We start from the raw sequence: 14,790 nt of genomic DNA, 5'->3' as shown, positions 1-14,790 counted from the left end.
TTATATTGGATGAACTAAATGATATGGGGGTGTGCACTCAAATGCAGAAAAGTCATCTGTTGTTACAGTGAAAGATTGAGATGACTTGCTGTGATTTTTCTTACACTTAAATATTATAAATATTTATATCCATGTTTTATTATGAATTTCATGGTTAACAAATTGTATATTCTGTAACTTTACTATTTATTTAATTCTATGAGATTAAGAGATTTAATATATAAAGAGACAAGTAACTACTATTGGGAAAGGAAGTTTATCTGATAAACTGGGAGTAGGGGCTCTGAGTTTAGTTGATTAATTGAAAGCTATTTTGAAAGTATACAAATTAGAGAAGTAATATTCACATATTTTCCTGGCTTATCCCTGGAGCTCAAGATAATGAGATTAAATATGAAACAAGTCAAGTAATAGGCTGAAGGCTGAACTACAAGTGAGTGTAAATGACCCCATGTAACTCTGTTACATCTTTCTTTGTTGTTTTCTCTTTTTCTTCTTCATCACAATAATGTCATTACTATCTTCATCATCAAAACTACTATTACATGACAAAAACACCTTATATTTATACAAAACTTTTTATTGTGAATTAGTTTACATGTATTATTTTATTCTCACAACCACCAGAAGGGTTATGAAAGACAAATAATATTATTCCCCTTTTACAGATGATACAAGTACAGTGAAATTATGTGATTTGCTTAAGGTTCCATGGCTATTAGTTGCTGGAGCTGATACTCTAATCCAGACTCTTGTCCTGAGCTCTTTCCTTGACATTCTGATGATGAGTAGATTAACTTCATGTTCTATTTGTTTATGGGTGATATGGGGATTAAATTTAAACCAACTAGAACTTGAGTGCCTCAATATTTTGGTGTGTGTGTGTGTGTGTGTGTGTGGTGTGTTTATTGAAATCAAACAACCATGAAGATATTTATTGGTACCACCCTATGCCTTGGGCTGTCAGGTTTTAATGTATGAAGTTAGAACAATACAGCAGCAACACTAGAACAAAAATGAGCTGCAAAGTGATCAGAGATCTTTAGAATATAGGATCAGTACTAATAGAAATGAACCTGAACTGCAAAGTCATAACAAAGACAAAAACCTTTTGATGCCACAGAAGTGAAGAAATTGCTGAGTCATGTTTGTCCCACAGAATAAGGTTGAGAGTAATTAGAGTCCATTATTAATTAGAGAAGAAAATGGGATAGTGAGATGGGAGGTTTGGGGACTAACAATATTTAACAGTAATCAGAGCTGACATTTACATAAAGCTTTAAGGTTTACAAAGTATTTTATATTTATTATCTTAGTTGATCGTCATAATAGCCTTATGAGGTAGGCACTTCCTTCAAAGTTCTAGGATTTCATAACTAAGGGTGCTCCTTCCATTAATAGCTTTCTACTTTCCCTTAACTTAGTGTATGAATTGCTGTGGTAGGAACTGCCATAGTTAAAAAGTTCAGCACTCAGCTACCAAACTGGAAATGAGTCATTCTCAAATGATGTAGACTGGTCCTCAGGAGGGGATACACTGTGATTGGTTATAAGATCCTTAACTGATACCTTTCTAGCTCACTCTGACTTAGTGGAGCTTACACTGTGTTACCATGACCTCTTAGAGCCAGGGTTACCTCCAGGGTTACACCACAAGGAAACATTTAAGTAGAACTTTATTCTCTTTATTAGCCATTCTCTGATAAAGAGGCAACTTTTCTCCTTGGGCAAAGCCAACTTCTCTACTTGTGTCCTATGTCTCTTTTCCTCCCAATCTTTTCATTAAATTTTTTTTTTTTGCAATGAACATATATTTTCTCTTCTTTCTCTCCTGTCCCACTGAAAAAAAGGGGGAAAATTGTAACAAATAAGCATAGCCAAGCAATACAGAATTTCATATTGACCATATCCCAGATGTTATTCTGTATATTATCCATCCTATATGGATGTGGACATACATCCTTCAAAGTGTCTCATTTTTACAACATTTTGTTATAAATTGTTCTCCCAGTTCTATCCACCTCATACAACTGTCTGTAGCTTTCTCTGAATGTGTCCTTTTCTAATTTTTTTACAGCATAGTAGTATCCCTCCCATCTTTGCAGATTCCAATTTCTTCCAGTGGATTGTTCCCATGATCATCTCCAACCCTCTTTAATCTTCAATGCTTTACTATCTACTTCTTCCTTCCCTGCTGTCTACAAAACATGCCTAGATCTCTCTTATTGTTAAAAAAAGACACATTAACTCTACCTTCTCTTCAAGTTATCTTACTACTTCTCCCTTTCCTTTCACAGTTGAACTGCTAGAAAAAAACCTCATTGCCTCTATTTTCTCTACTCTCATTCACTTCTCAAATCCTAGTGTTAGAATTACTAGACTTACAATTTTTCTTTTGACCTTATCACATTAGATGAAATGGCTATCTTCAAAATTTCTTGACTGCCAAACCTAATGGCCTTTTCTTAACCTTCTTCCTTCTTGAATTCTCCAAAGCATCTGACTCTTTACAATCCTTTAATCCTGGATCTTTTTTTCTCTATATATTTTCATGATACTGCTCTCTATTAATTTTCTTAGCTATCTGACTACTATGCTTTGTAAGTCTCATTTTTAGATCAGCATTCATATCACAGCCCCCAAATACTGGTGTAATCCAAGGCTCCATCCTAGGCCCTCCTCTTTTCTCTATGCTCACCTTCTCAATGACTTCATCAGCCCTGTCTTTTTAATCATTTCTATGCAGAAAACTTCAAGATCCATATACCCAACCCTAGTCTCTCTCCTGAACTGTAGTTCCACATCACCAACTGCTTATTCAACATTTTGAACCCAGTATCTCAAAAGTATTTCAAATTCAACATGTCTAAAACAGAACTTTCTCCTCCCTACCCCACAACTTATCCCATTTCAAAATTTCCTTATTTCTGTTAAGGACACCACCAATCTTCCATTACCCCTATTTTACAACCTCAAAGTTATCTTTGACTTTTCTACTTCCCCCATCCTTCATATCTAATCAGTTGCCAAATCTTGTTGATTCTACTTCCATATTTTTCTCCCTCATATGGATGTCCTTCTAGTTCAGATCCTTACCTCCTATTTTTCCATTTCTTTTTTTCTTTTTTCTTTTCCTTCCTTTTCTTTTTAATTAATTTATTTTGATTTATCAACAATAACTTCCATATGCTTTTGAGTTTAAAATTTTTCTCCCCCTTCCTCCCCACCACCCTCCCCAAGATGGTGCACAATCTGATATAGGCTATATATATAGCCTATATCAGATTGTGCACCATATATGTATGTATATGTATATATATATGTATACATTCTTATTAAACATATTTTCAGATTAGTGATATTGTAAGTAAAAATTAGAAGCAATAGGAGGAACCAACAGAAAGAGGAAACAAAACTCAACAGAAGAGAAAAAAAATAGCAAATAGTATGCTTTGATCTGCATTCAAATTCCATAGTTCTTTCTTTGGATGTGGATAGCATTTTCCATCACAAGGCTTTTGGAGATGTTTTAGATCCTTGTATTGCTGGGAAGGGTTAAATTTATCAATATTAGTTATCACACAACGTGGCTGTTATTGTATACAACATTTTCTTGCTTCTACTCACTTCACTCAGCATCAGACCATGCAAGTCTTTCCAGGTTTTTCTAAAGTCAGCCTGTTCAACATTTCTTATAACACAATAGTATTCCATTACATTCATATACCACAACTTGTTCAGCCATTCCCCAATTGATGGGCATCCCTTCAATTTCCAATTCTTTGCCACCACAAAAAAGAGCTGCTGTGATATTTTTGTACATGTGAGTCCTTTTCCCATTTGTATTATCTCTTTGGGATATAGCTCTAGAAGTGCTATTGCTAGGTCAAAGGGTATGCACATTTTTATAGCCCTTTGGGCATAGTTCCAAATTGCTCTCCAAAGTGGTTGGATCATTTCACAACTCCACCAACAATGCATTAGTGTTCCAATTTTCCCACATCTTCAACATTTGTCATTTTCCTGTTTTGTCATGTTGGCCAATCTGATAGGTGTGATGTAGTACCTCAGAGTTGTTTTGATTTGCATTTCTCTAATCAATAGTGATTTAGAGCATTTTTTTCATATGACTATAGATGGCTTTAAAATTTCTTCATCTGAGAATTACCTGTTCATATCCTTTGACCATTTATTAATGGGGAATGACTTGTGTTCTTTGAAATTTGACTTAATTCTCTATATATTTTAGAAATGAGGGATGTGGAGCCAAGATGGTGGAGTGAAAGCAATGATTTGCTTGAGCTCTCCCCCAAACCCCTCCAAATACCTATAAAAATGTCTCTATACAAATTCTAAAACAGCAGAACCCACAAAAAGACAGAGTGAAACAAATTTCCAGGCCAAGATAACCTGGATGGTTGATCAGAAAGGTATATTGTGCCGGGCTGGGAGAAGAGCACAGTTTAGCGTGGGTACGCAGGCTGCAGTGAACCTGGAGCAGGCCTCAGAGGACTGAATTACAGGCAGCTGTTGAGGTTTTCAGACTTCTCAACCCACGAACACCAAAGACAACTTAAAAGGTCAATGGGAAAAGTCTGTTTCTGCGGTGAGAGGGAACCTAGGTTTCAGCCCCAGTTCCCAAGTGCAGCCTGGGGTGGTGGCTGCTTCCTGAGCTTCCAGCCCACAGACTGAGCGGGAATTGAGTGGCTGATCAGAGGGGGATTGCAGGGATCTCTTTGCCAGTGCTGAGGCAGGAATCTCTTGTTTTGCCCATGCTTGGATCTGAGGGGCGGTCCTGGGGCGAGGAGAAGTGCTGGTGTGGTGGAGCTTGTAGTGACAGTGGAGAGGAAATCCTTCTCACAGTTCCAAGACAGAAAAGAGGGCCTGTGGTCTCTCATAGAGCAGAGCACAGGCCAGGAAAATAGTAAACACCTTGCCCTTTATCATACCACCTTGGAAGAACTGAAAATTTGCAGGTCTCTGAAAACAGCTGTACAAACCCCCAAAACTTGGGACAGTACATTCTCTACATTGGAAGCCAACCTCTACCTTAATAAAGAGTGTATAACTCAAGTAATTTACTGGGATCAAGAGCAAACCTAGCAAGAAGTGTCAGACCATGGAATCTCTTTTTGATAACAAAGAAGATCAAAACATACAACCAGAAGACAAAAAAGTCAAAGCTCCTACATTCAAAGCCTCCAAGAAAAATATGAATTGGTCCCAGGCCTTGGAAGAGCTCAAGAAGGAATTTGAGAAGAAAGAGAAGTAGAGGAAAAACTGGGAAGAGATAGGAGAGTGATGCAAGAAAATCATGAAAAACAAGTCAACAGCTTGCTAAAGGACACCCAAAAAAATACTGAAGAAAATAACACCTTAAAAAATAGCTTAACCCAAATAGCAAAAGAGGTCCAAAAAGCCAATGAGGAGAATACCTTAAAAAGCAAAATTGGCCAAATGGAAAAGGAGGTCCAAAAGCTAACTGAAGAAAATACTTCCTTAAAAATTAGAATAGAGCAATTGGAAGCTAGTGAATTTATGAGAAATCAAGACACTGTAAAACAAATCCAAAAGAATGAAAAAATAGAAAACAATGTGAAATATCTCATTGGAAAAACAACTAAAAAAAAAGAAAAAAGAAAGGAAAAGCAACTGACCTGGAAAAATAGATGCAGGAGAGAAAATTTAAAAATTATTGGACTATCTGAAAGCCACGATCAAAAAAAAAAGCCTAGACATCATCTTTCAAGAAATTATCAAGCAAAACTGCCCTGATATTTTAGAACCAGAGGGCAAAATAGAAATTGAAAGAATCCTCCGATCTCCTCCTGAAAGAGATCCCCAAAGGAAAACTCCTAGGAATATTGTAGCCAAATTCCAGAGCTCCCAGGTCAAGGAGAAAATATTACAAGCAGCCAGAAAGAAACAATTCAAGTATTGTGGAAACGCAATCAGGATAACACAAGATTTAGCAGCTTCTACATTAAGGGACTGCAGGGCATGGAATATAATATTCCAGAGGGCAAAGGAGATAGGATTACAACCAAGAATCACCTACCCAGCAAAACTGAGTATAATCCTTCAGGGGAAAAAATGGTGATTCAGTGAAATAGAGGACTTTCAAGCATTCTTGATGAAAAGAACAGAGCTAAATAGAAAATTTGACTTTCAAATGCAAGACTCAAGTGGAACATGAAGAGGTAAACAGGAAAGAGAAATCATAAGAGACTTATTAAGGTTGAACTGTTTACATTCCTGCATGGAAAGATGATATTTATAACTCATGAGACCTTTGTCAGTATTAGGGTAGTTGGAGGGAAAAAATTTTATATATGTCTATATGTATAGATATAGATATAGACATAGATAGATAGATAGATAGATAGAGGGCACAGGGTGAGTTGAAGATGAAGGGGTCATATCTGGAGAATAAAATTAAGGGGTGAAAGAGGATTATACTGGGAGAATGAGAAAGGGAAAGGTTGAATGGGGTAAACAATCTCATAAAAAAAAACAAAAGAAAAGGCTCTTACAGTGGAGGGGAAACAGCGGAAGGAGAGAGGGGATAAGTGAATCTTATTCTCATAGAATTTGGCTTAAGGAGGGAATAAAATATACACTCAAGTGGGTATGGAAATATGCCTTATCCTACAAGAAAATAGGGGGAGAAGAAGACAAGAGAGCAGGGGAATGATAGAGAGGAGGGCAGATTGGGAAAGGGGGTGATCAGAAGCAAACACTTCTGAGGAGGGACAGGGTCAAAAGAAAGAATAGAATAAATGGGGGATGCAAGATAGGATTAAGGGAATAGAGTTAGTTTTTCACAATATGACTACTATGGAATTGTTTTGCATAACTGCACGTGTATAACCTATATTGAGTTGCTTGCCTTTTCAATAAGGGTGGGTGGTGAGGGAGGAAGGGAGAAAATTTGGAACCCAAAGTTTTAAAAACACATGTTTAAAAAAATGTTTTCACATACACCTGCGAAATAAGAAATACAGGAAATGGGGTACAGAATTCTATCCTGCCCTATAGGAAAGTAGAAGGGGAAGGGGATAAGAGAAGGGGGGAGAGATAGAAGGGAGGGCAGACTAGGAGAAGGGATTTTCATAATGCATGCCATCTTGGGGTGGGGGGAAGGGCAAGATGGGGTGAAAATTTGGAGCTCAAAATGTTGTGGCAGTAAATGTTGAAAACTAAAAATAAATAAATTTAAAATTAAAATAAAAAAAAATAGAAAAAAATAGAAATGAGGCCCTTATCAGAGAGACTGGTTGTAAATATTCTTTCCCAATTTCCTACATTCCTTCTAATCTTAGTTGCATTGGCTTTGTTTGTGCAAAAACTTTTCAATTTAATGTAATCAAAGTTATCCATTTTGCTTTTCATAATGTTCTCTGTCTCTTATTTGGTCATGAATTCTTCTGTTCTCCATAGATCTGATAGATAAACTATTCCTTGCTCTCCCAGTTTGCTTATAGTATCAGCCTTTATATTTAAATCATGAACCCATTTTGACTTTATTTTGTTATATGGTGTGAGATTTTGGTCTATTTGTAGTTTCTGCCATACTCTTTTCCAGTTTTCCCAGCAATTTTTGTCAAATAGTGAGTTCCGATCCCAGATGTTTGGGTTGTTTGGGTGTTTGGGTTTATTAAATAGTAGATTACTATAGTCATTGACTACTACGTCTTGCATACTTAACCTATTCTACTGATCCCACCACTTTATTTCTTAGCCAGTACCAAGCAGTTTTGATGATTGCTGCTTTATAATACAATTTAAGATCTGGAATGGCTAGGCTACCTTCTCCTGCATTTCTTTTCATTAGTTCCCTTGATATTCTGGACCTTTTGTTCTTCCAAATGAATCTTGTTATTATTTTTTATAACTCTATAAAATATTTTGTGGTAGTTTGATTTGTATGGCACTAAATAAGTAAATTAGCTTGGGTAGAATTGTCATTTTTACTATATTAGCTCGGCCTACCCATGAGCAACTGATGTTTTTCCAATTATTTAGATCTGACTTTATTTGTGTGAAAAGTGTTTTGTAATTGTGTTCATATAGTTCCTGGGTTTGTTTTGGGAGGTAGATTCCTAAATATTTTATAATGTCTACAGTAAGTTTAAATGGAATTTCTCTTTCTTTCTTTTGCTGTTGGGCTTTTTTGGTAATATATAGGAATGCCGATGATTTATATGGGTTTATTTTATAGCCTGCAACTTTGCTAACGTTGTTTATTATTTCAAGTAGTTTTTTTACTTGATTCTCTAGGATTCTCTAAGTAAATCATCGTGTCATCTGCAAAGAGTGATAGCTTTATTTATTCTTTGCCTATTCTCATACCTTCAATTTCTTTTTCTTCTCTTATTGTTAAAGCTAACGTTTCCAGTACGATATTGAACAACAGTGGGGATAACGGACATCCTTGTTTCATCCCCAATCTTATTGGAAATGCTTCTAGATTGTACCTATTTTCCTTTTCTAAAACACTGTAGTAGCATCCTAATAAATTTTTCTTCCAAAGAGCAATGTGTTTAGAGTCAGAAGACCTGGGTTCACATTCCAGCTCTACCAGTTATTATATATTTAACTTTATGGAAGTCACTTAGCCTCACTGGGATTTAGTTTCTTTATTGGTAAAATGAGGGGGGGTTGGCTTTCATAATCCTAAAGGCCCCTTTCAACTCTATGGCCTAGCCAGCATTCACCTACTTGAAAAAATTATATTCCTAAAACACCAGTTTAACCATTCCATTACTTTGCTTTAGTGATTTCTCATTGCTTCTAGGATGAAATGCAGATGCATGTATTTGGCATTTAAATTCTTTCAGAATCTGACTCTAGGCTATGTTTCTGGGTTATATTACATCTTATTATTATACCTTATTGCCCTTTGCACACTTCATATTTTAGTCAAACTGACTCACTTCATAACCTTCACACAACATTCCTTTCATCTATTGGCCTTTTTACAGCCTTTCTATCATATCTAGAAAGCACTCTCTCTCCTTACTTTACCTTTCAGAATTTCCAATTACTTTGAATTTTTGTATATATTTTTGTATATATTTTGTTTCTAGTTGTATGTAAAAATGTCATGTAAACTACTTGAGAGTAAGGGTTATTTTAGTTTTGCCTTTGTATCCTCAGTGCCTAGCAAAGTGCTTGGCACATGATAAGTTCTTAATAAATTCTCATTGATTGATTGATGTTGGTAGAATGTATCATAAGGATCAATATCTTCATTTTATCAATGAAGAAGCTGAAACTCAGTGAATTGTCAATGGTCATAAGTGTCAGAAGCAAAATTTGAACCCAGATCTCTCTGACTTCAAGTTCAGACCTTTTTTTATCCTAATAAGGAGCCATACTAAGTACTGTAGAGACTACAGAGAAATACAAGACATGGTCAAATCTTTAAATAGTTTTTATATTTATTCTTCCCTTACCCCCTCTTTGGAGGGCTTGGAAAATAGTAATGGAAAATAACCTTTGAGTAGGAAGTATCTGTAATTTTTTTATTAGAATAGCTGTGAGTTTGAGAGCAAGATTTTCCCCCTAACTTCTACCATCTCCTTTCACCTCAGTGATAAAAGCCTGAGTGGATTATATTTACTTGGCTGCAAAATTTCCTGTCCCTATGTAGGGGAGTGACCCTAGACAGTTAACTTGTCTAGGGACGTATTTCCGCTTCTGAGAAAAAGTAGTACATGAGGTTGTCTACCTTAACAGTTTACTTGTGTGGGTTATATGTTTGTGATAAAGTTTTTAAAGAATCAGTTACTAAATTAAGTCTGACTCATAGCTTTGAGACAGAGGTTACTGATTTTCATATGACAAACTGTAGAACATCTGAGTGAATGGAGAATGATTTTCTTTAGTGATTTGTTTTTGAAGAATTGGACAACTTCTAGGTTAATAACTAGGAATAAATGGATACCAGAACTGTTCTATTATTATGAAACTAATGTAGTTTATCTGATTATAGTCAGAAGATGAGGATTTGTTAATTAATTATAAGGTGAGGTCTTTTGCAGAGAAAATCCAGCAGCTGATCCAAGAAAGTTATTGGAGGTTAAAGGACAAATTTCATGACTGTATTAAAGACGATATAACGCTCTCTGTTCTGTAATTTGTTACCATGTATATTGTTTGAACAGTAAGAGTTTGGAATGTTTTCCTTTGATATCTATTATTGAGAAGGAAGAGAGAGAATATTTTCTGCTTGCTACTGAGAAAAAGAAGGAATAGAGAAAACATTATTCTTGCTATTATGATTTGCTACTGAGAGGAGAAAAGAGAAGGAAACTCAGAATACATTTCTCTATTCTGTTATTTCTCAAAAGTGGAGAAGAATAATGCTGAAAAGATAGAGAATTGGAGAGACTTTTGCTAACTTTAGGATAAAGATCATCTTTTCCTAAAAGAGTATAACACTACTTCATCTAAAGGCATCAGCTAAATCTGAAATTAGAAGTGATGGATACTACTGCTGCTATTAAAGAGCAATGCCAGCTAAGTCAAGGAACAGTTTGGAAACAGATCATCAAAGAAGCATCCCAGAGGCTTAACTGGTCCAGCCAAGACATCATGTCTAGTGAGGTCCCAGAGTTTTGTTGAGGCACTGGGAAACTTGGCTGCTATAGAATGCCCGTGGCACCTGGTGGTTTTCTGAGCTGTTTTCTACTGGTTCCCCTGCCTGTACTGAGGCACTGGGGGGTCCTAGTGTTTGCCTGCTCCACCACCTGGGGTTCAGGATCTCTCCCTGTATGCTGAGGTGGGGCTTTCCACTAGCTTGCTAGGATGCCTCCAATTCTGTACTGCTCCCCCTCTCCCAGGGCAAGAGGGGCCTTTCCCATTAATCCCCCAAGCTTCCTGGACTACCAGACTGTTGCACCCCATCTTTCTGCTGGTTCAGCTATTCCAGGGTTTTTCCTGGGGCGATATTTTCTGGGCTTTCAGAGGTTAATAAGGGATGGTGAGAGTGACTTACTTCTTACTCTGCTATCCTGGCTCCTGGAAGCAGAACTCCGGCACTGGAGGTTTTTAAGAATTCATAATAGAATATAAACTCCTTGAAAGATGGTTTCATCTTTTGTGTTTCCAGCCCTAGCACCTGGCACGTAGTGGACACTTAATAAATGCTTCTTAGTAGATTAATTTAAACATAATATTCAAAATGTGGCCTGACCAAGAAATAGCTAAGGATGGTATTAGCTTTCTTGACTGACTACTGCCATACTACCGAATACTATTGAGCTTGTTGCCCAAGTCTTTGAAGAAGCTATATGTTGGTGAGGTTGGTAGAAACATCTTAATTTTCTCATTTTATAGATAAGAAAATTCATGAGTGTAAGTGGCTAACCTAAGGTTATATAACAATAGAACTTGATTAAGAAAGAAATAAGGTGGGGCAGCTAGGTGGTGCAGTGGATAGAGCACTGGCCCGGAAGTCAGGAGGACCTGAGTTCAAATCTGGCTCCAGACCAAACACTTGACACTTACTAGCTGTGTGACCCTGGGCAAGTCACTTAACCCCAATTGCCTAAAAAAAAAAAAAAGAAAGAAATAAGGGTTGTCAGGTGGTGAAGACTTATGATGCCTGTTTCCCTAGGTTACACTCCTTACTTTCCCACCCCTAGATACCACCATCGCTCTCACTAATATTAGAATATTGTGCTTGGATGTAACATCTTTAAAATTAAGGAATGGACTTGATCATTAAGGTCCTTTCCATCTCTAGATTCCACCATTGCTGCCTTTGATGGTAGCTTTCCCTGTTGCTAATGAAATCTTGATCTGCATCATTTCACAGGGACTGACTTTTCTTGAATCTTTTAAACTGATGAGCCTTTCATATCTTTGTAAATACTTACATCTAAAACCTTAATTAGAACTAGCCCAATTTAGAGTCAAAGGCTTTCCTTCCAATGCTAATGATTAGTTTGCAAATCTATCAACTATAACATGGTATATCATTAAATTCCAATCTGTCATTACAAACCCAATTACACTCATTTGAAATAAATTTTAGAGGATCACAGATGTCAGGTTAGAAGGAAACTGAGAAATTATTCAGTCTGTTTCACTTCAATGGAAACTACAAAAGGTGGCTCTGTTTTTGTTGACTCTTTTTCAATATTCTATGAGAAAGAGATGTTAGAATCCTGTAGGTTCTAATGAAGAAAGCTAGCAGTGCTAAATTACAGAAGACATTAAACTAAAAGGGAGGGGTGTATGGGCTGGCAAGTCAGTATAGATGTTCTCTTTTTAATGCAGGAGAATTGTTTTAAAACATGTATTAGAAAACTTTATGCTCCACAGTGATTTGGAAAAAAATAAAGCCTTCCTGATAAAAACTAATCTAGCTCTTATAGTTCAGCACTTCCTTCATATAGTACTGATGAATTTAACATTATGTTAACTTTTGGAAATGTCACACAAAATAGATGAGGACAGAGAAACCAGAGAAAGAGTATAATCAATCTCTAGAAACCAGTTTTCTTTTCCTGTTAATCATCTTCTCAAAATTATGGGAGAGAAATGACTAGGGATGGAGAGGAGATTGTGTGAAATGAAAACAAGCCAACAAGTCCACCTCTACCTTTGGGAGTTGGGATCAATTATATGGTACAATAGGAATGATAACTAGAAGAAACCTTGGGGATCATCTTGTCCAATCTTCTCTCTTCCTTCTTTTATAGAATAGAAAGGACTTATCCAAGGTCATGCAGGAAATAGTGACTTGGAGATGAAAACCTGAACCTAGTCCTGATGTCTTTGCATTCCATTCTTCTCTTCCTTTCAATTAACTCAAGTCATTGTCTACTATCCTGAAGCATGAATGATAAATACATAGCTATCTTTGTCACAAATGTACCACCCCTGCCCATGAACAAAGACTTCATGTGTCCTAGAATCACAGAATCAAAGAATCCTGTAGTTAGATGGGACTTCTGAGATTATCTAGTCCAACTCTTACCTATACTGCTCCTTTCAATGAAGGTTAAGATTGCTGTAGCTTTTTAGGCTGCCATATCACTACACTAATAACTCCTGTAGGACTTTCAGTTTTAAATGGAGCACTAGATAGAGCACTGGGCCTGAAGTCAGGAAGATCTGAGGTCAAATCTGACTTCAGACACTTACTAGCTATACGACCCTGGTAAGTCATTTAACCTCTCTCTGCCTCACTTTCCTTCCCTGTAAAATGGAAACAATAATATCATCATCTCCCAGGGTTATTATGAAGATCAAATGAGATAATATTTGTTAAAAAAAAAAACTTGGCACAATGTCTGGCACATAGTAGACACTTAATAAATGCTTATTTACTTCCTCTTTCCTTCCCTAAAAAACCTCAGAACTTTTTTTTCAGGTGACCTAAAATCTTCCCCAAAATGGGGAACAAAGTATTCTTGTGAATTTGATTTTTTTGAATCTGTTTGTAAGGCTTTACATTTCTCCCCACTAATTTAACTTCATTTTTTGTTGTTTTTCAGTTGTTTTAGTCATGTCTGACTCTTTGTGACCCCATTTGGGGTTTTGCTGGCAAAGATACTAGAGTGGTTTGCTATTTTTTAATTACAGCTCATTTTACAGATAAGGAAACTGAGGCAAACAGAGTTAAGTGACTTGCCCAGAGTTGCACAGCTAGTAAGTGTCTGAGACCAAATTTGAATTATGGAAGACAAGCCTTTCTGACTTCAGGCCCAACACTCTATCCACTGTGTCACCTACCTGTACTTCTAAATTTATTAGAAATAAGGGGCAGCTAGGTGGCACAGTGGATATTGCACCGGCCCTGGAGTCAGGAAGACCTGAGTTCAAATCTGGCCTCAGACCAAACACTTGACACTTACTAGCTGTGTGACCCTGGGCAAGTCACTTAACCCCAATTGCCTAAAAGAAATTATTAGAAATAGACTAATGTTCTGATGTCAGGTAGCCCACCTTAGTTCAAATCTGACCTCAGACACTTACTAGATATGTGACTCTGGACAAATCACTTAAACTCTGTTTGCCTCAGTTTCCCCATCTGTAAAGTGAGTTGGAGAAGGAAATGGCAAACCACTATACTATCTTTGCCAAGAAAACCCAAAATGGGGTCATAAAAAGTTGGGCAGAGATTGAAATGACTGAACAACAATGATGATGATGATGATGATGGTTACAACAACAATGATAACAAGATGTTTTGACCTATGAATCCTGGTGATGTCAACTAATGTGTTAGCTATCATTTCCAGCTCTGCAAATTTAATAAGTACATTACTATGTATGTCTTTATTCACATTATTAATTAAAAATGTTAAATAGCATAGAGTCAAACACCGATCCTTGGGGTACTCCATTACCATTGGAGGTTTCCTTCTTAAATGGCAATGAATCATTAAAGAATTTTCTTTGGATCAGGTCACTTAACCAGTTCTGAATATACCTTACTGTATTATTGTCCAGCCTACAAGTTTCTATCTCCTTACTAGTAAATTCCATTTACTAAGTCCTTTGACGTTTAAAACTCATAATAACTTGGTTCCCTCCTGGTCTACTTGTTATTCTTTGCATATAACAACATATCTCTCATCTCCATATCTTTATCCCAGAACCTGGAATTCTCTCCCTCTTTACCTCTGACTTTGGGATTCCTCGAAGACTTGATTCAAATCTTTCCATGTTTAAGATTCCTTTCCCAGTTCCACAGCTGCTTCTTCTTCTTCTTCTTCTTCTTCTTCTTCTTCTTCTTCTTCTTCTTCTTCTTCTTCTTCTTCTTCTTCTTCT

This window comes from Vombatus ursinus, unplaced genomic scaffold (genome assembly GCF_900497805.2).
Source record: "Vombatus ursinus unplaced genomic scaffold, bare-nosed wombat genome assembly UNPS02009062.1, whole genome shotgun sequence".
In the NCBI taxonomy this organism is placed as follows: domain Eukaryota; kingdom Metazoa; phylum Chordata; class Mammalia; order Diprotodontia; family Vombatidae; genus Vombatus; species Vombatus ursinus.
The sequence above is the reverse complement of the archived record's forward strand: the minus strand, read 5'-3'. Positions refer to the sequence as shown.